Source organism: Erpetoichthys calabaricus, chromosome 16 (assembly GCF_900747795.2).
Source record: "Erpetoichthys calabaricus chromosome 16, fErpCal1.3, whole genome shotgun sequence".
Classification (NCBI taxonomy): Eukaryota; Metazoa; Chordata; class Cladistia; order Polypteriformes; family Polypteridae; genus Erpetoichthys; species Erpetoichthys calabaricus.
The window spans coordinates 51,541,564-51,548,694 of NC_041409.2; the positions used below are offsets into that span (position 1 = coordinate 51,541,564).

The 7,131-nt window shown below is 42.2% G+C and overlaps 1 long non-coding RNA gene across 1 annotated transcript; it reads right to left on the reverse strand.

The window, feature by feature from the left end:
* Nucleotides 1-1,092: 1,092 nt before the first annotated feature.
* LOC114667000 (uncharacterized) lies at nt 1,093-7,131 on the reverse strand. The gene is made up of 3 exons (XR_007933673.1): nt 6,712-7,131; nt 1,711-1,809; nt 1,093-1,489 (listed from the first exon to the last, which is right to left on the reverse strand). It is a non-coding gene; the product is annotated as an uncharacterized LOC114667000 (long non-coding RNA).

Consider the following 7,131-nt stretch of genomic DNA (forward strand, 5'->3'; position numbering starts at 1 on the left):
TATTAGTAAACGCAACGATTTTATAAACATGATAACTTCGTATATGTTGACACAGATGACAGGACACAAGACAAATAGAGAACACCGAAGAGATTCGCTCTTTACTGGCTATTTAGAGTTCTAATTTATCTTGGCACAGGTAAGTTGTTTTACGATGCCAAGCCTTTAAGGATGACGTCCAATTCTGTGCAGAGTTGTTGCTCAGAGGTCAAGTGGATGACTTTTCCTGCACTCTTGGGTTGTATTACATGCAGCTTAGTCCGTGGTGTGATGTGCTGCTGCTTGCTGTCAGACTCTTTGTGGCGTAATCGGCATCATCATAAAGTAAATCATTACTCATTCTGGCACAAGAGTGCAGGTGCTCAAGTTCCCTGGCTGCTACTCAGACTGGGCTCAGTCACTGGCACAGAGCTTGACTTGGCAGAGTGGGGCTAGTTGAGGGCATCCAGCTCCAAAGCTCTATGGAAGGTAGCTTCCATGCCTAAGAAAGTTGGTGAGCTCTTTGTTCCTCACACAGTGGAGAACTTCTCACCCCCAAGAGAGCGGCCCGCCAGCTTTCGACTCACAAAAATTAAAAGTTGTCAGCTCTCAGCTGGTTAAAAGACAGTGCTTTTTCTCTTTGAATGGAGAGATGTCTGCAGCTAGTTTTGAAGGACGTGGTAACCTCTGGTGGTTGCATCAAGTTCACTTCCAGTATTGAACAGTTATATTACACAGTTGCCTAAATTTTGTTCATCACATCCAGGCTGGTTCATTTTGCAGTCACAAACCTAAAATGTATGTCCCTCTGACCTGAACCTTTGTTATCAGATGAAGGGCAGGTGGATATGGCTACGAGCCGCAAATCAGCTGTTTACTCAGGTGAGCAGGTGGTGGACATGCAACTGGATCTGCTGCCTGAACAGGCCTTGTGAACCACTCAAAAGCCTAGCAAAATGGGTACTGCCCGGTTAGCCTTAACAATAATGGTATAGAGAATGGACCCATAGAGTAAGTTCCCTCTGAGGTGTTCCTCAATTACAGCTATCAGATAACTGCTCATCTTTTCCCCGGCATGGTCTATCCCACGGCACTGCTCTCTGCATCACACCATGTTCTTTATTAGTTTATTTAAAAGCAAAAATGAATGGATTTGCATATAAAACATGTCAAGAACAGAGGAAGCCATGTAGACAGATATTGCAGCAAATGTCCCTGAAGCCAAATAACATTTTAGAAAATGTAGTTTACATTCAAGTTCAAGTCCAGTTTAGTCTTTTGTTTGTTTGCACTGTGGTTTTGTTGTAGCCATCACCCGTGTTATGCAAAACAATGATGAGAACAATCAGCCAGAGAAGGCACAAGGCTGACAGATTTCAGGTGTAAGACGCCTGGACTTTTAGGTGGCGTGTCAAAGCTTGTGATGCAAGCGTTGGTCTGCCTGCTCTCAGATATGGTGACGACAAAGACGATGGCTGTGCTTTACAGGGTGGCCTCGGTTCTAATGAATCTGTAAAAACATTACAGTCATTAAAGAAAAGCCAAACTCACATGACAAGAATCCAAGACAGAGCACTCAAACAGACGCATGCTCATTAGAAGTACGGGGCACGTCATCTGAAAGGAGTGCACCTGATTGATAATGTGCAATGTAATTAAAGTCAATTAAAAAAAATATTTTTTTTTATTTAAAACTTTACAACTCTTAAAAAATCTTCAAACTTGACTCACCTTGTCTGGATTTCTAGAAAAGCATCCTTGCAATGACCAGAATCAAAATTAGCACCAGACCCGATAATCCAAGTCGAAGGGTGTTGCCCACATCATAATCTACAAGAAACAAAAATAAAAGGACTCACTTGTTAAGGTAGGGGGATGACCCATCCTTTTATGGCAGCTGAATACTTGCATCGTCATTAATGGCTTGGGCTCCATGTGTTATAGTGGGTCTGTGGCAGAAGCATTTTAAACAAATCAATAAACAGCGAGCTCCAGTTTTCGGGTGGGGAGCAACAGGTGTGGCGGCTGAATAGGCAGAAGTGGCACTGGGTGATCCTGCATTCATGTGCGCATGTGTGGGACTGAAGTGTTCCCTTGTTAGTGTCGGAGTCAAGATTGCTGCAACTGAGTCCAAGGAAGCTAAAGCACGTGAGCCAAGGGGAGCTTTAAATGAAGGAGAATCTCAAGAAGTGAACTGGGTGAAGTTTAAAAGATCAGAGCAAAAGGCAAAAGCTGGAATGGAGCCCATGATGTATAGAGTGGAGGCAGGTGGTCAGAACCAAAATCACAGTGGACTAGCACAGTCCCGCCACCAGAAAAATCTTGAAACCCTGACCATTATGTCTGAGCACCTGGGCCCCCTGGATCTGTACTACAATAATTTTGCCTCCCCAAGCTGATTGGGTGATGTGCCTATGCTACACTCAAGCTTAACGTCAATCTCATTGAAATTTCACACAACTGTAATTACATTTATATAATATCATACCGCATGTCGTGTCTTATGATGCATGGAAGGTCTGGTAGCTCTGAATTAAAATTGCTAACAGGGTCAACGTTATCTTTTTGCAACATTTTTATGACGCTCATGCACCACTGGGTCACAGCTGTTATGATTCAAACTTCTTTCGGATTTTTCTTGAGTTTCTCTAAGGCTAGAATAGTCATCCTGGTGTCATTTTGGGGGTTTTAACACCCAAGGCAGTTATTTTTCACTGTATTTCTAAACACCACTTTAGTTTGATGATAAGAGATGTTATTTCATGGCTTTTGTGTGACCCGTTTCCATGGGGATTTACCTAAAATGCACCAGTTTTGATGTCATTGGTGTGCAGATTTAAAGATTCACAAAAAAGTCATTTGTGTTAGAGATTGGACCAAACCTAATGACTTACTTTCCTTAATTTTGTGATTACTGGTTATTGAGACAAAGTTCTGTCTTTTGACTCTGATTTTTGGTTTACGTTTTGGGTTTGAGGACTCTCATTGATTTCTGGTTTTGGCCTTTGCTTGCTTTTTGACTGTGTTGTTTCTTCTGATCCTCACTCAACATTTTTTCTGGTTCAGCTCCCTTTTTAATCAGAACAGTAACCAAGGAACCAAAACTACAAATTGTGAAGTCTATGGAGACTAAACAGGATGTAAAAGACAATACAAAATAATTTTAAGACTTTCAGATAGCTGTCAATTTAAATAAACCCGAATATAAATTTAAACATTAGAACAATCTCAACGAGAACAGGCCATTCAGCCCAACAAAGCTCACCAGTCCTATCCACTTAATTCTTCTAAAAAAACCTCAAGTCGAGTTTTGAAAGTCCCCAATGTCTACCACACTATTTGGTAGGTTATTCCAAGTGTCTATCGTTCTCTGTGTAAAGAAAAACTTCCTAATGTTTGTGTGAAATTTACCCTTCACAAGCTTCCAACTGTGTCCCCCTACTCTTGATGAACTCCTTTTAAAATAACAGTTTCGATCCACTGGACTAATTCCCTTCATAATTTTAAACACTTCGATCATGTCAACTCAATCTTCTTTTGCTTAAACTGTATAGGCTTAGCTCTTCTAATCTTTCCTCACAATCCATCCCCTGTAGCCCTGGAATCAGCCTAGTCTCTCTTCTCAGGACCTTTTCTAGTGCTGCTATGTCCTTTATATAGCCTGGAGACCAAAACTGCACCCAGGACTCCAGATGATGCCTCACCACTGTGTTATAAAGCTTGAGCAGAACCTCCTTGGACTTTTACTCCACACATCAAGGCGCTATATAACCTAACATTCTGTTTGCCTCCTTAATAGCTTCTGAACACTAAGAGGAAGTCAATAGTGTAGAGTCAGGGAAGTGGAGTGGTTTTTTTTTTCTTTTTGTGTGCAACAAGTCATGCTGACTGTTGGAATACCTTTCTGATGAATGCATTTGAACCACTTTGAACTATTTGGAAATTCTCGACAAACACACCATTTAGGTTTACCATAGGCACTGCCATTTTGTGGTCCTATTGCAGTGACATGTTGTATGGTTGCTGGGGGCATGTTTAGGCTGGCACCGTATACTTGATGGCATCCAAGATTGCGGAGTTAGTGTGTAATTTTGATGTGCTGTTCTGGTTTATGATTTATAGTGATTAGTGCTATCAGCCAAATTCACTACAGGAAATATTTTGTAACAAATTTGCTGAGTTCACCAGTAACCTTGTCAGCAGAAATTTTCCAAGAACGTTCACGGTGCACCTGGCTTAGAAATACTTTTTTCCCAGCACCCCATGATACTTTGTGAGAACAGCATGCCATCATAGAGCTGTAGCAGCCATGTTGGATGGGGAAGTCACTACTTAGTCTGATCCATAGATATACACTGATGGATGCTGCTGTATATATCTGTACTTTATGGCTCTACCAGATGTGCTTCACGCATGCATTTTTTAAAATAAATAAAACCAGCAGTATTTTCTTTTCAAGAGAGAACTTCAATGAGAATATTATGAAAATTCATTCTTCAGCATAGCTTCATTCATTCTTCACTGCCAGATTACGCATGTTACACTTTTGTCCCACACAAATCCTACCCCAGTTCATCACAGACTCTGTGGGTGTCCGTTCGTCACATGTAGAGAGAGAGAGATAAATGTCTCTGAGTGTATATATACACATATACTATATGCAGTTGGAGATCCACAAAGGGAGAAAAAACGAATCACGTATCATAAAATAGTTTTATTCCTGAGCTTTCAACCCCTATCAGGGGTCTTCATCAGAGGATAATGCTTAGACTTACAAGAATCAAAGGCAATATATAGCAACACATCCAGTATTGGGGGGGGGGGGGTGGGGGGATGGGGGGGTGGGTGGCGGTGACTAAGTCAGTATGATCAAAGGGGGGGGGGGGGGTTGTATAGTTTAATCATTGTTTATATGTCCTTCTTAAGTTGGCATATGCTGGGTTTATGTCCAAGTGTCTGTTGATGGCGTTTTCATCTGATAGCCAAGACTCGGCCAACTCTCTGGCGCTTTTTGTACTGGCCTTAAATTTTACTTTTACGTTGTCCCATATACTATTGTGACAGACGACCGGCTATGGACTCCGGTCATCACCCCCAGGCCGCTAGGAGGAGCCCTCCGGACAGCATATTTGTGCTCCGAGTTCCAGCAGGGCCTTATGGACTTGTGTTTTGACACAGCCCTGCTGGATACCTTGGGGGCCGCCAGGAGTCGCTGTAGGGGGGCTAGTGGGCTCTGGCATGCCCTTTAACCCGGGAGTGCATCCCAGTCACGTGACTGGAAGAAGCGATGTGCTCCCGGGATGAAGAAAAGGACTTTGCCCTGACCCGGAAGGAAAACGGACTTGTGGGTTTGGCTTGGAGCCACTTCCGGGTCAGGGGCTTTAAAAGGACTCTGGGTGAGCCCAGACATTTGAGCTGAGCTGGGAGGAAGGGTGGCAAGTGTCTGGGCGAGGAGGAGAGTTAGAGAGAGAATTGTTTATTGTGTATATGAGTGTGGTGGAAGGAGTGCTTTGTGCACTGTATGACAACAAAATAAATAGTTGTTATATTATCACCTGGTCTGAAGAGTGGTACCTGAGGGTTCGAGAGGTGGACAACACGCGTATCTGCTACACTATATATACATATACACACATATATACACATATACATACAGTATATCAATATCTGAGGGAGCCATGGTGACGCAGTGGTTAGCACTGATGAGTATCAGCTCTTGTCACATTTTTGGACACTATAACCGGTCCAGAACATTTGGCATGCTTCTCTAGTCCCTTGGGGATTCACTTAAGACAACTGCACCCATATAATCTACTCAAGGAGAGTTGAGTTTCTTCTTCCTCATGGATATCAAAGAATTTCAACAAGTTCACCAAAATTGCAAAATATTTCTACATTTTCAACAAACTTGATGCAAAGTCAGTTCAGCAGAGCTCACTCATGAGTAACAATGATAGTAATTTTGACTAGAAGTTAGGTTAAGCATTTTGGTTTGGGCTAAAGATCTTCAGATCTCCCAGATTTTGCTATGTTGAAGGTTCACGTTTCATCTCCTGGGTTATCACTTAAGTCGGACAGCCCAGTCTTTCTGCACTAGCAGTGCAGGTTTTGTTTATTAGCTTTGGATTTTCTGTTTTCAGCTCTCATTTTAGTAATGATTAGTAAGTTTTTTGTTTAAATCATGGATTTTGGACTTGGCCTTTCTTTAGTTTTATATTTCTTTTGGGAAGTTATGGCATTCTTTCATTTTGTCCAAGTTTCCTTTTGTGATTTCACAAATTTTATATTTATTTTACTTTTTAGAGATTTTGAATTCTTGTAGCTTTTCTTTATTTATTACAAATAAATATGTTAGTGTTATATGTGCTAGGCGTGTGGCTACATGTCAGGCTGTGTTGGAAGTATTCAGAGCAAATCTGCATGAAATTTCTAAACTCAAAGCTCCGGCTGATTAGTTATGTGGTCAGCCACTTAGTTTTATTACAGCAAACGGAAAACTTAAGATAACATGAATGATGTGCATCATTTTACAGTGGTGCTCTGCTGAAATCTGCCGGCACCTTTCAGATTGCTATGAAGTACTAAGAAGCCAGATGATGTTCAGTGAGGTAAACTTCCCTCCACTAAAGCCACAGCACAGCTCTGTGGTATCACAGGCCCTCTTCTTTCCTGTTTGTGTCGGACAACAAGAGGCTACTGCTCACTGCTCGAGGCCCCCACTGTGACACTCACCTTGAACAGTCAATGAGACACCATTGCTGTATGGCGGATCCTCTCTAGGGGAATAACACCAGTATTCTCCGCTGTCAGAGAGTGCTGCAGAGTGGATCGTGTAGCTGCATCCAGTGACTCCTTCAAGCTGTTTACTCGACTCTGCCGCACACCACTTGAACCAGAGATACTGAGAGTCAGTGCAATCTCCGTCTACACCGCAGTCAAGAACCACAGTGTTTCCAACATACACAGATTCCCACTCGTTCCTCCGTTTCAGTGCTAGCTTCCCTGCAAGAAGAAAGACTTTAGGAGGTGCCAGAGATGGAGCACAACTATCCATGCAAGGCATTTTTTAATATCATCATGGGGTTTATTTTTCACTCATACTTAACACATTTATCTGTCAAACGAGACTTGTGTTCAACAGAGATCTGCTGC